This window comes from Portunus trituberculatus, chromosome 38 (genome assembly GCF_017591435.1).
Source record: "Portunus trituberculatus isolate SZX2019 chromosome 38, ASM1759143v1, whole genome shotgun sequence".
NCBI lineage: Eukaryota > Metazoa > Arthropoda > Malacostraca > Decapoda > Portunidae > Portunus > Portunus trituberculatus.
The window spans coordinates 6,148,482-6,170,297 of NC_059292.1; the positions used below are offsets into that span (position 1 = coordinate 6,148,482).

The 21,816-nt window shown below is 38.9% G+C and overlaps 1 protein-coding gene and 1 long non-coding RNA gene across 2 annotated transcripts in view; one reads left to right on the forward strand and one right to left on the reverse strand.

Annotated features, from left to right (window-relative positions):
- The window catches only part of LOC123515183 (GRB2-associated-binding protein 1-like), a 36,143-nt gene extending 25,265 nt beyond the window's left edge, over nt 1–10,878 (forward strand). Inside the window, exons 4-6 of the transcript XR_006677814.1 lie at nt 8,770–9,094; nt 9,737–10,026; nt 10,343–10,878. The gene's annotated coding sequence lies outside the window, so the exon portion shown is untranslated. The remainder of the gene's footprint in view (nt 1–8,769; nt 9,095–9,736; nt 10,027–10,342) is intronic.
- Nucleotides 10,879–12,536: 1,658 nt separating this feature from the next.
- Nucleotides 12,537–15,197, reverse strand: LOC123515149. Its single transcript, XR_006677790.1, has 3 exons — nt 15,076–15,197; nt 14,778–14,918; nt 12,537–12,915 (listed from the first exon to the last, which is right to left on the reverse strand). It is a non-coding gene; the product is annotated as an uncharacterized LOC123515149 (long non-coding RNA).
- Nucleotides 15,198–21,816: the final 6,619 nt, after the last annotated feature.

Genomic DNA, 21,816 nt, shown 5'->3' on the forward strand with positions numbered 1-21,816 from the left:
ATTCATTTCTGTAGGTTGAAATGGTAAGAGAGAAGTGAGAAGGGTTTATGGTGTGACCACTGCTTTGGTCTGGTTTTGTTCTAGACTAATATAATGCTTTAGTTGCGAGAGACAAAAAATAGAAAAAAGTGAAGGAGAAAAAAAAGAGGAAGAGGAAGGGAAGTGAGGAATGTTAATGTAAATACATCAGAACATTATTTTTTTTATTTATCTATTGATTTTTCTTTGCACTGGTGATGTGGTGAAGTTACAACACCAAACTCACACACTCTCTCTCTCTCTCTCTCTCTCTCTCTCTCTCTCTCTCTCTAAGTTACACCATTTTCCTAATAACAGTGTATGCCATGCCACCACTGCCACCACACACACACACACACACACACACACACACACACACACACACACGCGCGCGCGCACTACCCACACTACCACCACCACACCAAGGCAATCCTGGTGCCCCGATCACCCAACCCCCACCAAAATCGCCCTTTCACCCAGCAGCCAAGTGACTTAGGGTGTATTTTTACAGATGTTTGCAGGTGTTTTAAGGGCTTACTGTAAGGAAGTAGGTGGAGGGATGAGGAGAAATATAGGAAGGAGGACGGAGATGGAGGTGGTAAGAAAATGCAAAAAATCGACTTAGCTCTACATCACAATTTGTTTCTCATTTATTACTGGAGTTTGCATTTTTTTTTTATTTCCTTTATTGATAAGAATATATATCAAGTTAAAATTCATCATAAGATCGTGTCCAGCTATGCTGTTTGTTTGTTGTTGAAATAACATTTTTGGCATTTTACAATTTTTATTTTATTTTATTTATTTATTTCTTTTATTACTGGACCTAGGATTGTTTTGGTGCTTGATATACCAATTGGAAAATATGAAAAACATGACCTAAGTAATAGTCTTCCATCAAATTTAGACTATTTATTCATATTTTCAAATTCAAAATTTTTAGCAGTACCAGAGTAAAACAAACTTTATATGATGAGGAATCTGTGTTTTCTTTGTTTTGGAGAAAAGGGAAAAAAGTAGAAAAAAATCATATTTAGAAAATGTAACAATGTTGTGTGACAGTACTTTCTTTCTTGACATTATGATGTGTTTGTGGTGTCGTTAGTTGGAAGTACAGATGGCTCGTTGAATTTTGTTTTGTAAATAGTAGACTCAATAACATTATCAAGTTTTGGTTATTAATTGAAGCAATTGTTGTGTCTATAAATGTAGTGCATTCCAGTCTAGACCCTTTCTTCTCCTCGTAATTTTTAAAATAAATTACGTACGTAAATGTTGGACCACAGGGACACCTCAGCCATCCCATCCCCACACGTCAGTCCACCAATTGTAACTTATGTGGCCACTATTTTTCAAAGTCCACAGTTATGAGGAACTTTGTTCATAACTTTGTTCATAAGAGTGTTTTTTTTTTAATTTTTATAAAGTAGATATCATGTTAATCTGTCAGTAGAATCATTAAACCTCCTTTATAATCCCATGTGACTGAAACCAGATTCTTTTTGAAAAATAGCTTATATTGCCACAATTTCTTAAGTCCGCAGATATGAGGAACTTGGTTCGTATGAGTGTTTTTGCTATATATAAAGTAGAAATCATATTAATCTGTCATTAGAACTACCAAACTACCCTTAAAAACCTGTATAATTGAAACAAGAGTGTTTTTAAAATGTAGGTTATGTGCCATCTACTTTTTCAATGTCCACATAGATGGTAAAATTTCTCTATGGTAGTGTGACTGAAATAATCTTTTTTTTTTTTTTAATATAGCTTATGTTGCCACAATTTTTAAAATCCCTGCAACTGAAATAAGGTTCTTTGAAAAATTATGTGGCCATTATTTTTCAAAGTCCACAGAGTTGATAAAAAATTATCCATAGTAGTGTATTTGCTATTAATAAGATAGAAATCATGTTGATCTGTCATGGGAACCATGAAACTTCCCCTAATAAGCTTTCATACTGAAACAAGAGTCTTTTAGAAGTACAACTTATGTGGCCATTATTTTTCAAATTTTGCAGTTATGAGGAACTTTCTTAGTAAGAGTGTTTTCTCTTTTTATAAGATAGATATCAATGTAATCTGTCAATAGAACCATCAAACCTACCTTAAAAACCACGGTTGACCGAAACAAAAGTCTTCTTAAAATATAGGTTATGTTACCACAATTTTCAAAGTCCACAGATATGAGTAGCTTGGTTCGTATAAGTGTTTTAGCCATAAATATAAAGTAGAAATATTAATCCATAAATAGAACTATCAAACTACCCTTAAAATCCTGTGTAACTAAATCAAGAGTCTTTTAAAAATATAGGCATATGACCACTATTTTCATCAAAGTCCACAGAGATGAGAAACCATTTTTGTAAGAGTTTTTATACTATTAAAAAAGTAGATATACAAATCCATCAATAGAACCATTAAACTACTCGTAAAAATCCGTGTGACTGAAACAAGAGTCTTTTGAATGTATATGTTACGTGGCCACTATTTTTCAAAGTCCACAGAGATGACAAAATTTATCCATAGGAGTGTTTTATCTATATAAAAGGTAGAAGTCATCTTAATCTGTCATGGGAACCATGAAACTACCTTTTAAAAAAACGTGTTACTGAAACAAGCGTCTTTTAGAAATACAATTTATGTGGCCACTATTTTTCAGAGTCCACAGTTATGAGGAACTTCGTTCGTAAGAGCATTTTTGCTTTTAATAAAGTAGACATCATGTTAAATAAAAAAAAAGAAAAAGAAATAGAACCATCAAACCTCCCTTAAAACCCCGTGTGACTGAAACAAGATTCTTTTTGAAAAATAGGTTATGTTGCCACAATTTCCAAAGTCCACAGATATGAGGAGCTTGGTTCGTATGAGTGTTTTTTACTATATATAAAGTAGAAATCATATTAATCTGTCGATACAACTATCAAACTAGCCCTAGAAACCTGTGTAATTGAAACAAGAGTGTTTTTAAAATTTAGGTTATGTGGCCACTAGTTTTTAAAGTCTACAGAGATGATAACATTTTTCTATAGTAGTGTTTTTGCTATTGATAAGGTAGGAATCATATTACTCTGTCAATAAAATAATTAAACTACCCTTAAAAACTGGTGTGACTGAAACACGAGTTTTTTTTAAATATTTATTATATAGCCACTATTTTTCAAAGTTCACAGAGATGATAAAATTTATCCATGAAACTATCCTTAAAAACCGTGTTACTTTGCAGAGTGTCTTTTTAGAAGTACAACTTATGTGACCACTTTTTTAAAGTCCACAATTATGAGGATCTTTATTTGTAAAAGTTTTAGTGCTTTTGATAACTGAGATATCAATATAATCTGTCAATAGAACCACCAAACCTCTCTTAAAAAAAACATGGTTGACCGAAACAAAAGTCTTCTTAAAATATAGGTTAGGTTGCCACAATTTTCAAAGTTCACAGATATGAGTAGCTTGGTTCGTATGAGTGTTTTTGCTATATGTAAAGCAGAAATCATATTAATCTGTCAATAGAACTATCAAACTAGCCTTAAAATCCTGTGTAACTAAATCAAGAGTTTTTGTTAGAGTTATAGGTCATGTGGCCTCTATTTTTCGAAGTCCACAGAGATGAGAAACCTTTTTCGGAAGAGTTTTTATGCTATTGAAAAAATAGATATCATATAAATCTGTCAATAGAACCATTAAACTACCCTCAAAAACCCATGTGACTGAAACAAGAGTATTTTGAAAATATATGTTATATGGCCCCTTTTTTTCAGTCCACAGAGATGATAAAATTTATCCATAGTAGTGTTTTATCTATGTATAAGATATCACCCAGGCTCCTTAAAGAAGCGAAAAATGAGTTCGTGAAACAGCTTACGATTATATTCAATAAAACTTTACAAGCAGGGAAAGTCCCTTGATCAGGAGTGAAAGCTAGCAAATGTCACGCCCATTTTCAAGAAAGGAAATAAATCACTCCCAGCAAAGCACAGTCTAATCAGTCTTACTTCAGTAGTGTGCAAGCTGATGGAAACGATAATTAGAGATAAGGTCGTCAAGTTTTTAGAAGAAAATAGAATAATGGAAGATTCACAACATAGTTTCAGAAATAAGTGATCCTGCCTAACAAACTTACTAGATTTCTTTTATGATTTTTTTTTTTACTTTTATGACGAGACAAAAGCAGTTTATGTTATGTATCTCAATTTCCAGAAAGCTTTCTACAGTGTCCCACACAAGAGACTAATCAGCAAAGTAAAAGCTCATGGCATAGCCGGAAACACCCTAAAATGGTTGGAAGACTGGCTCTCTGACAGAAAGCAACGTGTTGTCATAAATGGAAAAGAATCAGAGTGGCACAATGTAAAAAGCGGTGTTCCTCAAGGCTCTGTATTAGGACCAGTTCTTTTCATTGTTTATATTAACGACCAAAGGTTAAAGTTTGGGACAGCGACTGTACTACCATCTATTGGTAGCGAGCAGTTTCATAGAAAACGTTTTCAGGAGTAATTTATGAAGACTTCTCCCAGGCTTCCCAAACCTCCTATTCTTTCGTGTTCATAAACTTAAAGGGCAAATAAAACATGCTTATATATATATATATATATATATATATATATATATATATATATATATATATATATATATATATATATATATATATATTTTCTTGCTTTTGCCAGAATCCTTGTCCACGACACTAGTGAGCGCGCAACGGGAAGATGCCGTCATGCCATGCACCAACACACGAGGGTTGGTGTGTTGTGAATCATTCCTTTGATGTGACGCCAAAAGACCGACATGACGGATCGAGCCCGTTGCGTATCTTTGTACCATATTTTGACACGCAACGGTGCAGGAGAGAGAGAGAGAGAGAGAGAGAGAGAGAGAGAGAGAGAGAGAGAGAGAGAGAGAGAGAGAGAAAGTCTATAATCGTCATGTTTAAGCGGCGGCGGCGTGTTGGCGATGGCAAACGATTATCTGGTTAGTTAGTTGTACGTAATAATGAAAACATTTGCTAATTGGTACTTACAAGTGAGTTTATTATTTTTCATTACCCATGTGTGAGGTATTTATTTAGGTATACTGTTATCTACTTTAGTTAAGCCTATATCATCTCTTAACCGGATGTAGCTTGATAAAAAAAAAAAATTGATATTCGGTATTTACAAGTGAGTTTGAGGAGGCAGCACATGACTGTTCTGAGGGTATTGATTAACCTCTTTAGTTCCCGCACGTGTTTCTATATTCATTCTGCTTACTAATTGGTGATCTTATACAGCTGCAGAAACACATGGTGGGATTAGAATAGTAAAGACTCTGACATTAATCTTTTGAGCTCCATAGATCCTTCATAACGCAAATAAAATCGTCTCCAAGATAAAAAAAAAAGGCGTGTCAGTATTGAAGGGATTAACTGCCGCACTCTCGCTATCCTACCAACGAGCACAACAGCCTTGTTATAGCCCTGCCACAGTCAGTCACACTTCCACGCGCTTTCCGAGGCGTGAGTTATGTGTTAGCACGAACAGGAACTCGTCCATACACGCACAAAACACAATGCACTTGCTCTTTCATTCGTCCTTTGCACGTCATAACTTGCCGTAGCTCGTCGGCACACGCAATTCACTCCTAGGGAAAGAATAACTTTAAGTATGTTCATAATTTGTGGAGGTGCTCTGCCTGTTAACTACTCGTTCCTGCCACCGTGGTGGTCAAAGTCTATTAATAACTTTGGTGGTGGTGGTGCGGTAAGGCGTATAATAAATAGGCGCTCGCTCATCACTCATGCACGCGCATCCACGCATGCACACTCACACACACACACACACACACACACACACACACACACACACACACACACACACACACACACACACACCGCGTAAAGTACGGTGCAATTAGTCCAAAAAATGGCCTAACCCCAACATCCAAAGTAAAAGTTTCTCTCCGACTCCAAATTGTTCAATACAGTCCACGTAATGTTTGGTAAAAAGTTTCACCATTTTGAGCGTCGGGTTTGGTGGGGAGGGGGGGAGAAGTTGCTGAATTAGTAGTTTTTTATCAGTTTTTCTGAAATATTTCGAAAACTAAGCGATTTAGCGCAAAACATGTCATATACAAATTTAATCTACATTAAATTGCAAACAAAAATGGTCTAATGCATAGTTTTGCTAAAGTGAACGGTTCCAGAGTTACGGAGGGTCTAAAAGTAGAAATTTTTCGTATTTTAGTTTATTTTGAAAAAATGACATTATCACTAATGAATATAATTACTTTTATACAGGATTATGTTTTGTAAATGCAAATTTTAAAACATACAAAATTTAAAAAATTTAAAATTGAAAACATTTTTAATTTAAAATTTAAAATTAAAAATTTTTAAATTAAAAATTTCAAAATGCAAATTTTAAAATATAAAAAAAATATCTATAATAATCATATATTTAATCATATTTTAAAAACCGCAGCTTTTGCAGGTTTTTCTTAAGAAAATAGGCATATTTGGCTGTATATTGCAACCATATTTTATTAATATTTTTGAATTTCAGTCCTCTCCAAAAATAGCACCCTCCTCTTCTGTATCTTCGTCTATGATGTTCATGTCCCTGTTATCACATTCTAGACCTGAGCAATTATCGCACATGCTTGAGCAGTTTAGACCACTCTTTCTGCACTCGCAGTTACGGACGCATTCGTCTTTGCAAGCGCTCACTATGAGGGAAAGTAAGTCCTGGGGAGCTGCAGGACGTGCTGTTGTAATTGGTCTCAAGTGTTCGCCAATTTTCTTCCACCCCCACTCGAGCGGATTTTTCTTCTCATTCAACCACTGGTACACCTGGTAGTAGGTTTTAAATGAAGCTCATGGAGACATGTAGCAGCGGTGACATCTGGTGGATTAGTTCTGAAAACTCTCCATTAGTATTGTTGAGTGCCTTAAAAAGTTGAATGGCCCATCTGTCTACTGGACACAACCTTACTAGCAATTATCCCGTCTTCTTCAATGACACTCAACTGTTCCCTCTCTTCTATAGACGCTACACTGAATATCCTCTCTCTGTCATTTACTTCTACTCATCTAAACTGGAACCTTCACACATCATTGCCTACATTAAAACAATATAAACACTCCCAAGGAAATGAGGTGTTCTCAATCTTCTCCGCCAGTTTTTCTCCCACCCCTCAGCTGGTAACTCCCTCCATGTCAGTAGTATACGTAAGCTTCACATACATATTTTCTTTTAGATAGGCTGGCTTTTCCTCTTACCAATTTCTCTTTTCTAACTGACTGCCCTCACCTTCATTCACATCGACTAATTGATTGGTATTGTTATTGATTGTTATTGTTATTGATTGCTATTGTTATTGATTATTATTGTTATTATTATTATTATAATTATTATTATTATTATTATTATTATTATTATTATTATTATTATTAGTAGTAGTAGTAGTAACAGTAGTAGTAGTAGTGGTAGTAGTAGCAGTAATAGTAGTAGTAGTAGTAGCAGCAGCAGCAGTATTACTACTACTATTACTACTACTGCTACTACTACTACTACTACTACTACTACTACTACTACTACTACGCTACTACTACTACTACTACTACTACTACTACTACTACTACTACTACTACTACTACTATTTTATTTATTTATTTAACATTTTTATCATTTTACTACTACTACTACTACTACTACTACTACTACTACTACTACTACTACTACTACTACTACTACTACTAAATAATAATATTAATACTACCACTACTATTATATTATCATCATCATCATCATATCATTACCATCATCACTACAATCACCATTACTGATGTAATAATTTAAAGAAGCAGAGTTCATCAGCCCCAGCCCTGCAGATCATTAATCTTGTGACCTCCATAGATCCTTCGTAATGTCAACAAAATGGTCTAACCGTGCACAAATCTTAAAGTAAAAATGTGTCCCAGTACTGAAGGGTTTAATTAAGAGAGGTAGCTTGATGGCTCCTCGCTTCTGCCAAACTGCCACGGGTCTGGCTGGCTAACTATTGTATCAACTTCATCACCACTCTTGTTAATGGCCACGGTCTTCACTATCTTAATTCCCACATAAGTTTCTGAAGCTGTATGAAGTCACTAAGTAGTAAGCAGAATGAATATCGTAATGTGTCACGGTACTGAAAGTGTACCTCTCCAAGCACTGTGTAGACAATTTGAATACCCTCGCAGCTTGTTTCAGCCACCACTGGTTTGCTTCATAACTCCTTCTCCACCTCCCTCCGTCTCAATCATTCTCCTCTTGTTGTATTTGCAACCCCACAAACTGTTCTAACTTGTTCCATTTTCGTCATTACAATTCATTTCAACTCATGCTTCCTTAAAAAAGTGATCTGTTAATGATAAGTTTTTATGCTTCATTTTTTTTCAATCTTTATTCGTTTATTTGCAGGCAGGGTTCACTTGGAGAGAGAGAGAGAGAGAGAGAGAGAGAGAGAGAGAGAGAGAGAGTTATTATCTATCATAATCAATTTATTACGAAGGAAGCTTCAAACTGTTACAACAAAATATAAGAAAACATGTATTATTGTAAGTACTACACGAAAGGTTACAATGGCTGATAATACAAAAATGAATGCAATTGAGTTTGTGTAGCGGTTGCTTTGGAAGGTGAAAAGAGTGTGGCTAGTTTGTACCAAGGTAGTGGACCAGTGGTTAGTTCGTGGCAGCGCTAAACCATCAAATTCCTCTTTCCTTGTTGGCAGGCTGACGGGGTGGAGAGAGGAGACCGAAGCAAGGTGAGGACTTCAGAATACTGGCTAGACCATTACTTCTTTCGACACCACGCCCGTACCACCTTCTCTCCAGTCGTCGCGCCACCACCGACTCCTTGTGTCTACGCAGCTTCGTGTCCGTCTGTGCCTTGTCGTCGGGTGTGTTTCGTGCAGAGGAGCAGTGGGGAGCTTGATCTACATGACGGTGATTTTTCGTGCGATGGAGTGACGTGCCGCTGATATATGGAGACCAGCGGACCACAGTGGAGCACGGCACGGCACGGCACGGCACGGGTCAGGAGCACAGGGCGGAAAGGTTTGTGGTATGCGAAGGAGTATTAACTTCAGGAGGGTTGTCAGGAATGTTGACTGCTAAAGTTAAACTAGTTGTGTGTAGGATGTATAGTGTTTTAATTAGAAGGTTAGTTGTAGGGTATGTTTGTGTATGATAGTTTTTATTTTTATTGGAAGTTGTAGGGTGCGTGTAGGATGTATCAGGAGCCATTGCTACGTAACGAGTGATTGCTTACTCTAGTTAATAGGGGGCAGATGGTCTTTCATTCACTCATCGTTAGATAGAGTAACGTGGGTTCAGATTATATTTAGGTAATGACTGTAGCAAGTAGTGGTGTTCCTTGTAGGCGTGTAGGAAGAATTACGCTTAACCCCTTCAGTACTGGGATGTCTTTTTCCTTGAGAAATGTGTACGATTACGTTGTTACAAAGGGTATATGGCTGGAATAAGATCAATGGCCATTACAAAGGGTATATGGCTGTATTAAGGTCAATGGCCAGTCTTCACTATTTTAATCCCTCTTATAAGTGGTAAGACTATGTACAGACGAGTGAAAGGCAGATTCGGGCAGTGAAGGAGTTTTAGGGCAACGTGGCGTGTTAAATATAGGGATAATTGGTGAAAAAGATACTGCTGTTCATGTATATTTTTTGTCCATTACATGAGTTGACCATCCAGAGTTCTCGTTCAACAGCTAATAAGCCGCCTCTACCATAAAGGAGACTACCTCGCACTACGGTTTCACTAACAATGTCCACTGCAGACGCTTATGCTTCCGCCACCGTCGCAAAATCGGGAAGGACACTGCGTTGCATCGCGCGCACACTGTACACTCTTCCGCTACCGCTCAGGGATACTGGCTGAGTGGATGACAGTGAGGCAAAGGTGTTCTGGAGGTCGCTGACGACGAGAACCAGCAGATGACGGCGGGCACTAGAGATTAAACTAACCAGGTAAACTAAACAGGTAGATGAATGTGCGGCAAGATTGGTTGTGTGGATGTGAGAGGATCGGGTGTGTATGGGAAGTTTGAGGTGTGACTCTCTCGAGAAGAGTTAAAGGCTGATTGAGGTAGTGTAGTGTAGGACACTGGCGTGGAATATGGATGGATGGATGGATGGATGGATGGGTGTAGTGTTGATAAAGTGGTGGAATATGGATGGAATGATGAAAGAGTGCAGTGTAGGACAGTGTGACGTGGAAATAATTAGTGAATAGGAAGGACACTGCTTTTGGTTTGTTCCTGCAACTGATGTTTGTTCATTACAGGAGTTGACGACCGAAAGGCCTGACTGCAGCGATCCAGTGCCTCCTGCACCATCAAGGAGGGTATCTGGCTTCGCACGGCGCCTTCACTAACCTCCCCCTCCAACACAAACCCCGCCGACTGAAGAGCCGCTACTGCCACTAGGTGGGGGCACTGCCTCGCTTGGTATCTTCACTGCCGCCGCCTAGCGAGGGATTCAGCCTCGCATCGCACATCCTGCCCACTCAACACTTGCTGCCGCAGCCACCATCGCCGCCGCCACCACCACCACCACCGCATCAGCAAGGAGGATTCTGCACGGCACCTTGACCCTGCGCGGCTAACGCTTAATGTTAATCCTGGTGTTGGTGGCCAGGGAGGAAATAAAATTGCGGGTTGGCATTTTAGTCTTCCCTCTGTTATGTTGATGTATGTGCTTGGATAGCTGTGGTGTTGTGGTGCCATTACTCTATTGTAATAGTGTCTTCATTGTCTCATTGTGGTATTGTTACTGTACTTAGAGATGTTGTCGCTACTGAATAATAAGCTATGAAGGATTCTTTATTGTTTTGGTAAATTTAATTTCCTGGGAATATTTGGCTGACCTCGGAGTACTCGTCTCACTAATATTGTCTCCATTAACCTACTCACTCGAAACAACACGGCAGAAAAAAAAAACGGCAATTAATTTGGAGTATTTTATTTATATCGCAATTAATACAACACGCAAAGAATACAATATGTGGAAGAAAATGAACAATGTGAAAAAACAATGACTTAACTTAAAGATGGGAAAAACAATAATGCAAAGGGAGAAAAAAAAACTGCAAAGGGAAAAAAAAATAACTTAGATGTGGGGGAAAGAAAACAATACAAGGGAGAAAAAATTAAGAATAACTTAAAATCCTCTCATACGGCTTAAAAAAATGGTCTAAAATGATTGATGATTATTATATATAATAAAACTACCACCAGCCAAAGAACAGCAAGAAATCCAAAACTAGCAGAATAGTGTATACAAAAACCGAAAACTGGCTCAAAAACCCAAAAATCTGGGCCAAAAACCCCCATAAAATAGTACAAAACCCCAAAAAACTAGTACAAAACCCCAAAAAACTGGCCCTTAAAACTGTACTAAGTCGAAAATACTCGGAAGAGTCTCCGGAGACAAGCCAGATGCATATTGGAGGTAAAATTAAATGGAAAAGTCTCCCTAAGTTTTTTTATTGAACAATTCTGTTTACATTATTTTACATTGCCTGAAAAAGTCCACAAATATTTTCAGTAAAAAAATGCAGTAAAAAAAATAATGAAATAATAAAAATGCAGTAAAAATAAAGTAAAAAAAGTCTACAAAAATTTTCAACTTAGCAAAAAACAGAAAATGAAAGTCTGCACAAAAACAATAACAATATAGAAATATAAAATTGCATAAAGTGAAAAAAGTCTACAATAATTTTCAACTTATAACAACTGTGGCAAAGTCTACAGAAATTTTCAACTTTATATAAAAAGCAAAATTAATAAAAATTACAACTTTGTAAAATAATTTGAAACAATTTTTCTACTTATTAAATATTCAAAGAAAAAAAGGCAAAATTACCAAATATTCAAACAAAACGCAAAATTAGAAAAATTTTCATCGGCACAGAATATCTTTAAACAATTTTTCAACTTAACAAATATTCAAAGATAAAATTTTTTGGCTAGAGAGAGAGAGAGAGAGAGAGAGAGAGAGAGAGAGAGAGAGAGAGAGAGAGAGAGAGAGAGAGAGAGAGAGAGAATACAAATAAACAATCAAATAGTAATAATATACATGAAAATAATATATTTTAAACACACAGACAGACAGACAGACAGACAGACAGACAAACAGACAAACAGACAGAGACACATAGACAGAGACACACAGACACAGACACAGACACACACACACACACACACACCCCCGGTAGCTCAGTGGTTAGAGCGCTGGCTTCACAAGCCAGAGGACCGGGGTTCGATTCCCCGGCCGGGTGGAGATATTTGGGTGTGTCTCCTTTCACGTGTAGCCCCTGTTCACCTAGCAGTGAGTAGGTACGGGATGTAAATCGAGGAGTTGTGACCTTGTTGTCAGGCCTATCCGAAGATCGTAAATAATGAGCTCTGAGCTCGTTCCGTAGGGTAACGTCTGGCTGTCTCGTCAGAGACTGCAGCAGATCAAACAGTGAAACACACACACACACACACACACACACACACACACACACACACACACACACACAATTCAGCATTCATAGGAAATCTTCAAAGATGACAAAATCCAATACATTCACTCCATCACAAGACATTGGCTCATATCCTCAAACTTTGATGCCCTCAAAAAAAACATGCCAAACTGCCTAACCTAACCAAACTTTTCTTCATCGCTCCATGTCTTGTGTGTTACTTTGGATGTTCTTCATGGCTTCAGGTGTTGTGTGTTACTTTGGATGTTGTTCATCGCTCCATGTGTTGTAGATGGTTTGTGTTGTGGCTTGGCTTGGCTTGGTGGTGCAGTGTTCCTGGCAGCAGTATGTCTCCTTAGCAGCATTCAGGGACTCTTGGCTTGACTTTCCTGTAATGAGAAGTGCACTGTTTACATTGAGTCGCCTTTACTATTTTGTATGGTGTGTTTACAAATGAGGGCCGGCCATACACTCAGAGGAGCATCACACCACACTACTTGCAACACCACCAATCAAAGGACATGAGATCGTGTGTGTGTGTGTGTGTGTGTGTGTGTGTGTGTGTGTGTGTGTGTAGCAAGATAGTGTGAATAACTTAGGATAAATTAGTACAGGCAAACATAAATGTTGATTATGATAAAATTAACCCCTTCAGTACTGGGACACATTTTTACCTTGAGTTTTGTGTACCATTAGACCATTTTATTGGTCTATGGAGGTCAGAAAATTAGAACACTTGAAAGGTGACACTTACATCACCAGTCTTCTGACACACACACACACACACACACATACACACACCATATGCTTCTGTTCTGCCTGAGACAGTGATGCTGTGATGCAGAAAAATGCTGTGATGTTGTGAAGCTGTAATGCTGTGATGCTGGAATGCTGTAATGGTGCCCTGCCTGAGATAATGATGTTGTGATGCTATAATGCTGTAATGCTGTGATGCTATAATGCTGTGATGCTGTAATGCTGTGATGCTGTAATGCTATGATGCAGGAAAATGCTGTGATGCTGTAATGATATGATGCTGTGATGCTTTGATGCAGAAAAATGCTGTGATATTGTAATAATGTGATGCTATGATGCTGTAATGCTGTTATGGAGAAAAATGCTATGATGCTGTAATGCTGTAGAAATGAACAGACACTCTTCTGCACTCTGCCATGAATCCTGGTGTCCTGTCAATATTGTGGTGGTGATGGTGGTGGTGATTGTGAGGGTAGTGATGATGGATGGTGATGGTGATGGATGGTGATGAATGTGCTATATTTGTAGCTGGAAATTAAAATCTGAATGTAAAATGGTGAGATAATGGTGAATGAACAATTGTGGTGAATGAATGAAAGGTGATGGAATGGTGATGGTGACAAATGTGGTAGGGAAAATGACGGTGATGGTGATGGTGATGAATGGAGGAATGGGAAATGATGAAAAAAAAAGGATTGAAAATGAAATGATTGGGATGAGAAAGTGAAAAGTGATGAGTGAATGAATAGAACAATAAAAATGGTGATGAATGAATAGGACAATAAAAATGGTGATGAAAAGTTATAATCAACGAGAAAGGGAAGCATTCTTTTTTTTTATGCAAGAGGGAAACTAGGCAAGGGCAACAAAACATACAAAAAAAAAAAAAAAAAGCCCACTTGGTTGCCAGTTCCCTAAAGATTAGTATAGGATCAGCCAGAAGCCAGGGACAAATGTGTTGACACCTCCCTCTTAAAAGAAGTGAAGTGGTAGGAAGATGGAAATATAGAAGCAAGCAGGGAGTTCCACAGTGTGCCAGAGATAGGTGTGAAGGACTGAGAGTAATGGTTAACTCTTATGTTAGAGAGTTGGACAGAATAGTGGTGAATGATTGAGAGTATTGATTAAATCTTGTGTTAGAGAGTTGGACAGAGAAGTGGTGAATAATTGAGAGAACTGGTTAACTCTTGCGTTAGAGAGGTGGACAAAAATTTAATAGTGGTGAATGATTGAGAGTACTGATTAACTCCTACATTAGAGAGTTGGAGAGTACTGTAGTGTTGAATGATTGAGAATACTGGTTAACACTTACGTTAGAGTTGGTCAGAATAGTGGTGAATGATTGAGAGTACTGGTTAACACTTGCGTTAGAGGGCTGGACAGAATAGTGGTGAATTATTGAGAGTACTGGTTAACTCTTGCATTAGAGAGTTGGACAGAATAATGGTGGATGACAGAGTACTGGTTAACTCTTGCATTAGAGTCCAGTCCTTACCTTCACAGCTGATTTCCTGACAAGTCTATATCCCGGCCGGCACTGGCAGTAGTATGACTCTTGAGTGTTGCCGCACAGGTGCTCACACCCGCCATTCTTCTCCCGGCACTCGTCAATGTCACACAGCTGCACAAACTCATCCTGCCACAAGAAAGGCATTTGCTTCAGTACTGTCAAGTTGTGATTTTGTTTACTGTATACAATGTTGGAAAACCTGCAACTTTTATATGAAACAATGGACTTCAGGGCACGAGTCAAGCCTTGCGTGTCAGTGACAAAAGCAAGGCCTTCTCCTCACCTCTCCGTTACTGCAGTCATTGATGCCGGCACACATGCGTCGCTTCGGGATGCAATTGCCACCGCCATAGAACTGACTGTCTGAGGCACATGTGTTGTTGCTCCTCGGTGCGGGGGTCGTCTGCAGGTCTGCCAGTATTGCATTGTGTGAGTGAGATGCTGGCTTTGTATTTTAACACCACTATTATTCATGATTAAGACTATCTTAAGGTAAATTTAGGTGGACTAGATGGTGTTTTAAGAGAGAGAAATCCTAGCAGTAAGTTACCACAGTCCTGTTCATCTTAGCTGTCCGTGTTTCCTTTAAATACAAGTAACCAACAAACAAAAACTACACTCCCACACCAACACTCAAAAAATCACATTAATTGATGTTGCCTAAAAATAAGTATGGTTGCCCAGTGTCATTCAGCTCTATGTATACTGTGAATTACATAAAATGTTTGTCATTATTTTCATCTTAATGGTCTCCTGCTTACGTACTGTGAATTAACCCTACCCACACACAAACCTACCGACTCAATGATCACTTCCAAATAATAGCTCACCGACACTCACTCGTTCTTACAAAACACCAAACGATTAATCAGTTTAATGTCCGTATCAATCTGGAACACTCTGCCGAACCTGTTATATTGGTCAAGAATTTGAAATTATTGAACCTAGCTTTGTCACATCACCTTGGAAACTGCCACCATGCAACACCTCAAAATACCAACAAATGCACTTAAAATTAACTAGAAACACATTGTATACACTAGTACCAACACTACACTACAAAACACATCCCATACACACCTGACACACACAGAAACTACTTAAATCACTCAAAACTGACCCAAAACACCATGCAAAAACTCAAAACATAAAAAGCGCACCCAAAACACATTAAGAGACATCCAAGTTACCAGTATCATCCTAACACACACACACACACACACACACACACACACACACACACACACACACAAAACACTTAAAGCACTCAATATTATCGCAAAACACACTAAAATCACCATGCAACACCTCAAAATGACACACACACACACACACACACACACACACACACACACACACACACACCACTTGAAACACCCAATATATAATATTCAAATCATCCCCACACACATTCAAGAGACCCTTAATACACACCAACACCACTTAAAATATTCAAACCTAACCCAAAACACAGTTAAAGCTCTAAACAACCCATCAAAATGCTCCCAAAACACTCAAAACATGCATATATATATATATATATATATATATATATATATATATATATATATATATATATATATATATATATATATATATATATATATATATATATATATATATATATATATATATTTCACTCCACACACTCAATGTACGTAAAATATTCTTAAAATATTTGAAATACACTGAAAACACACCCAAAGCATACTTATAACACCTAAAAAGCCTTGCAACAAAACTCAACACACTTAAAAATACTTCAAGTGTACCCCAAAACTAACAAAATGCATTGTAAAGAACGTTAGAATTGAAAGGGACACTTACCTAAATATTACACCTTGACTCCTTCTATTCTGCCTCTATTTCTCATTTTTTCTTCGTCCTCATCCTTTGTTTTTCTTCTTATTCTTTCTATTGCTTCCATCTACACGTCTCAGCCTAGAAACACATAAAAACACTATATAATAGGCACAATATTGAGGAAATGGAGGGTAACTTAAACATCGGTATTGGCTCAGAATTTCACAATCGGTGCATCCCTTGAACAATACGTGTAGGGGGACCCCCATGCCTACCTTTGTCTAGGACCCCCGAATTCCTAAATCCGCTCCTGGATATATAAATGATAACAGAAGGTTTAAATAAATAGCATACGCATACAACATTATACTACAGTTCAATGTTGCGGTACATCTCACGCTATAGTCGAAATGGGAGATAGACTTCACACTATATTGATATAAACCTCACACTGTAGTAGCACCTTTCCTTAATCATTTGTATCTATTTAAACACTTATTTTTACTTTTTTTTTTAACAGCCAAACTATGAAAGATAAGCTCACACTTCCATTATCCGCAATAGAAGACAGGAAGAGAAACAAATGACCGAAGACCAGAAACGAAGATGGATGAATAGAGAGATGAGAGCAATCATTATTAGCGTTATTTAATATGATGTTCAATACCACAGCCATACATTGAACATGTGCAATGTTGCCAGCATAATGTTTTCATATGTGGTGCTTTCGCTTGCAGAGTGACCTGACCTACGATAGCTTGTATTATATTTATCAGTCAAATATTGCCCGTGGTGAGAACAGCAAGGTTCCATCGAGAGCTGAGCGAGTGTTCGGAGCACAGTCTGCGCCACACGGACGTGATGCCTCATCAAATCTATACTCTGCGCGACACACTTGTTTCCCATCAACTGGCAGGAGGATGACAGTAATCCTAAGTGAAGTTAACATGGACCGAGAAAAGAAGCTAACCAGAAGCTGTCTGAAATCTACGACTCCAACCAACGCTAAACAGAACAATCAGTCATCACTCAGAGCTTCAGAGAAAGAAGGGACGAGCACCTTGGTGAGTGTAATAGTTTAGTAACATTTTCAAACCTGATCTAATTTAAGGCATTAGAAACTTTATATAATTTCTCCTATAATTTCCTATTTGTTACTTCAAGAAATTCATATATATATATATATATATATATATATATATATATATATATATATATATATATATATATATATATATATATATATATATATATATATATATATATATATAAAATCTTTGATACTTGTACATGTCATGTTCGTGGGATGGAGGAACAATTTAAGATTTTCCAGAATATAAGGCAATAAGTGGCGACACTTCCCAGCAGGTCACGCTCAGAGGAGATGGAGCGAGAAGGTGGCAGGTGGAGAAAGGGAATGCGGCGAGCCAGCACTGAACAGGTGAGGCAATCATAAGATGGTGCCTGGTTACGTGTTTTCAGCAACAGCCGAGTTCGATGTGCTGGATATGAGGCAGCAACACCTGCACGTGACACACAGGTGTAAAGGTGATCTGTTAATAGTAACCGACAGACGAATGCCGCGGGAAATAAATATGCAATACTTCAGCAGAGTCACGTGTCGGCTGCCCCTCGCTCCTCGTAAGATGCGGCAGAGCATGTCTTCCGTATATCTTCAGATAATCAACATTGTGTTCAGCTGCGTGTCTCCGTAAAACGATGACACGTACTCTTGACGTCGTTTACAGATCTAATCTTATTCATACGCCAAAATAAGGTTTCCTGTGATAGCGGTTAGAAAGTAATAAAATAACGACTCCTTGTGAAACAAAAGCATGAAATTTCCGCAGGCTTCCCTAATTTTTTTCACTAACAAAAGAATGGGGAATGATATTACCACTAAATTTCGTTGCGCTCCCAACTGACTTCCTTCCTGTGTCCACGCCAAACACGCAATGTCGATTTCTTTTCAGCAACAGACACATGGAAGGTCTCGGCTGACAGAAAGATATATGAACACAAACTCAGACAAAAGGTTTCACTGTGTCGAACTAGAATAAGACAACCTGAGCCTTGGACAAGTTAGGTGTTAGGTGGATGATGTGCAGTGCCTCCGAGGACCTGACAGGGTGAGTGCAAGGGCCTGGCAGGGTACGTACACGCTGTTTGGGCTTGCGTGTTGTGTTATTTGAACCATGCTGGCTGCAAAATATAAAATTCGGTCAGATAAATTGATAAGAACTTGAGAGATACTGGTAAAAATATTCATGGAAGGGAGAAACCAAGCGCCACAATGTAGATATTAGTCATAGCTGTCGGTGATATGAGCGCGGCCGAAAATATTTGGCAATGAATGTCATGCTCGTGCTGAGAGCCGCTGAGATATACGAGCGTGAGAGCGCTCGGCAGCCTGGAGCGTGTTTGTGAAGGAAGGCGAGGCAGTTTTCCATGTAGCGCAGAGGGAGAGAACTTGAGACTGACACGGAGGCAATTACTTCATATATACATACACTTGAACTTAACGATTTGTCTCTGTTTCCATTATTACCCCCTCCCCTCCCCGCCACACACACACACACACACACACACACACACACACACACACACACACACACACACACACACACACACACCTGCAGGACCAAACTTTATCTAGAGGGCACCAATTTCGATGTATAGTACTTCCACTATAGTCGCTCTGATCACCCATGCACAACCTAACTCTATCATCTCCCAAGAACCTGATACTGTTGATACATATATTCCCAGCCTCCCACATGAAACTCAAACCATTTATCATCATTATTGTCATCATCACAATATGAGAGAGAGAGAGAGAGAGAGAGAGAGAGAGTCTGGTATTAATGTATGTCTAGGTTTCTCTGTCTGCTCCGCGGTACATCCCTGGGGTGTGTTTAGCCTGAGGAATAATGTTATTAATGAGGAAGAGAGGGAATCAAGCAGCCAGACGGTACATACGCGTCAGTCGTCAGCTGTTCTCGTTACTCAGCTGTTCAACGGAGGTGTCATGCAGTCTTGTTGATGAGTCTCTTTACCTCCAATAACTTACATAAGGGGTGAAGAAACTCTATAAAAACAAGTGTTAGTACGTGTAAATTCTAAGCAGCTTCACCATAAGATTGACGCATCCAGAGGAGTACTGGAAGTGAAATATTGTTTATCACCGGGGCAATGTGTATCTGAAATGAAAGTTAACAGTTTGTGGCAACATATGGCGAAACGAAAAAGTGAAATGATTTCCATCGTTACGTGCAACTGTTGTTGATTCCGGCAGAGTAATTGCCTGAATCGTAGGTATGATACTCTTGTTGTTTTAAGGATCTTCTCTCACTGTTTGGCTGGCATTCTGATCGCGGCAGCTGGTGGTTTTAGCGAGCTTTTTTTTCCCCAACTCGTATATACGAACTGCTTGCCTCGTTTACTCTTCCACCGCAGGAGTATTTGATCTCTCACGCAAGCTCTCCCTCACTCTTCCCTTGTTGTCTTCACGTCACTGCTTAAACAAAAAGCTACACACGAGAAACAACTTCAATTTCGCCGCGACAAACTCATCCTCTCCTCCTCGCGTGATTGGCGGAGGCGCTGCACGGCCACTCCCGCCTTTCTGTCTTGCCTCACTACGAACCAATCTTGAACAGACCAGCAGACCACTGCCGCGTTAACACCTGGGGGAAACAAGCAGCCAGTATGAGAGCACTTGCCCGGCAAACACTTCCTTTTGAGAGTACAGATCAGCTGTTTGTTGCAAAGTGCTGTGGGAGAGCGAGGCGGCAACTGGAGGGTCTCACTCATGGGTTGATATCCCCCTCGCCACCACCGTGATGGGCGTGAGGCAAAGGTATCCAAGAAGCAGCGTCTGAGATGGTAGTTGTAAGAGAGAGAGAGAGAGAGAGAGAGAGAGAGAGAGAGAGAGAGAGAGAGAGAGAGAGAGAGAGAGAGAGAGAGAGAGAGAGAGAGAGAGAGAGAGAGAGAGAGAGAGAGAGAGAGAGAGAGAGCAGCCCCGGAGATGATTTCAGAAGGAGGTTGTATTATTCATGGAAGCTACAGCGAGAAAACTACAGCCATCTCCTTTGTTCGCCAGTAGCACTAAGGAAGATGGAATGATGTACTGGATGAACAGGCTGGCAGGCGTAAGGCAGGTGCCGGCGGACAGCAATAGGTGATTGACAGGCTGAGTGGCTGGCACTGGTGGAGGAGGGAGCAGGAAGTAGTGGCCTGGCTGTATAGGACAGAAGCCTGCTGTCTGACCATGCTGCCTTCCATCTCGCTCTGCTGTGAAACATTTATTAACCTCAAATTTCGTCTACAGCTGCGCCTGAGAATTACAATTGTGTGCCTTATATAAGTGCCGAATAAAAGACAACTTTACAAGTAGTCTACTTTGTTTTGGGTTATCTTTATATATTTATCCCCTACTCTGGAAAGTTTTGTGCTCTCACAACGACTATTTTCAAAGGCCATAATGATTTCTTGGGTTCTCACAGATTTTTCTTTCCTCAGTGATGAAGAATTCTTTTGTTATTCTTTCTCTATTATCATAGAAACATTCTTAGAAACACCAATAACTTCCACTACAACCACTCAAAAAGTAGCGGAGGTGTACCGACTCAACGTTTAAGAACACGAAACTTAATCTTACTATTGTATAGTACTATGACGTATCTGACCGTCTAGGCAATGCTGTGCCATCAACACTGACGAAAAAAACTTTCGCATAGGATATAAAGTAAAACGGTGAAATGATCAGAGTGAAAATCTTTGTTACGTCTTGAAAGAACGAGAACCTCAACAAAGGCACACATGAGTAAGCATGTGTCATTATGCATAAACAAAGGGGCGTTACGAGCTGTAAACAGGAGCAAGAATTGTGCAGACTAGAAGTTCCCAATTCAAATTTGATAAGGTATACAATAAGAGGGAGCGATGGAATGAAGGGAAGGAACGCCATTGCCGCGAAAGAAAACCACCATACAATTCAAATTCTTATAGAGAAACTGAAGCATTCCCCTAGACACAGAAAAAAAGAAGAATAGTAGAAGTACAAATGAAGCCTCAAGGTCAGAGACGTTTACTTTATACATGCTGTGTTGTTGTAAGTTTGCATGGTAAGATTGCAATACTGGACTGACAACACGCAGACTAAACACACTGGATGGAACAGAAGAGGGAAAGTATTATATGGTCTACATACGAACATTCT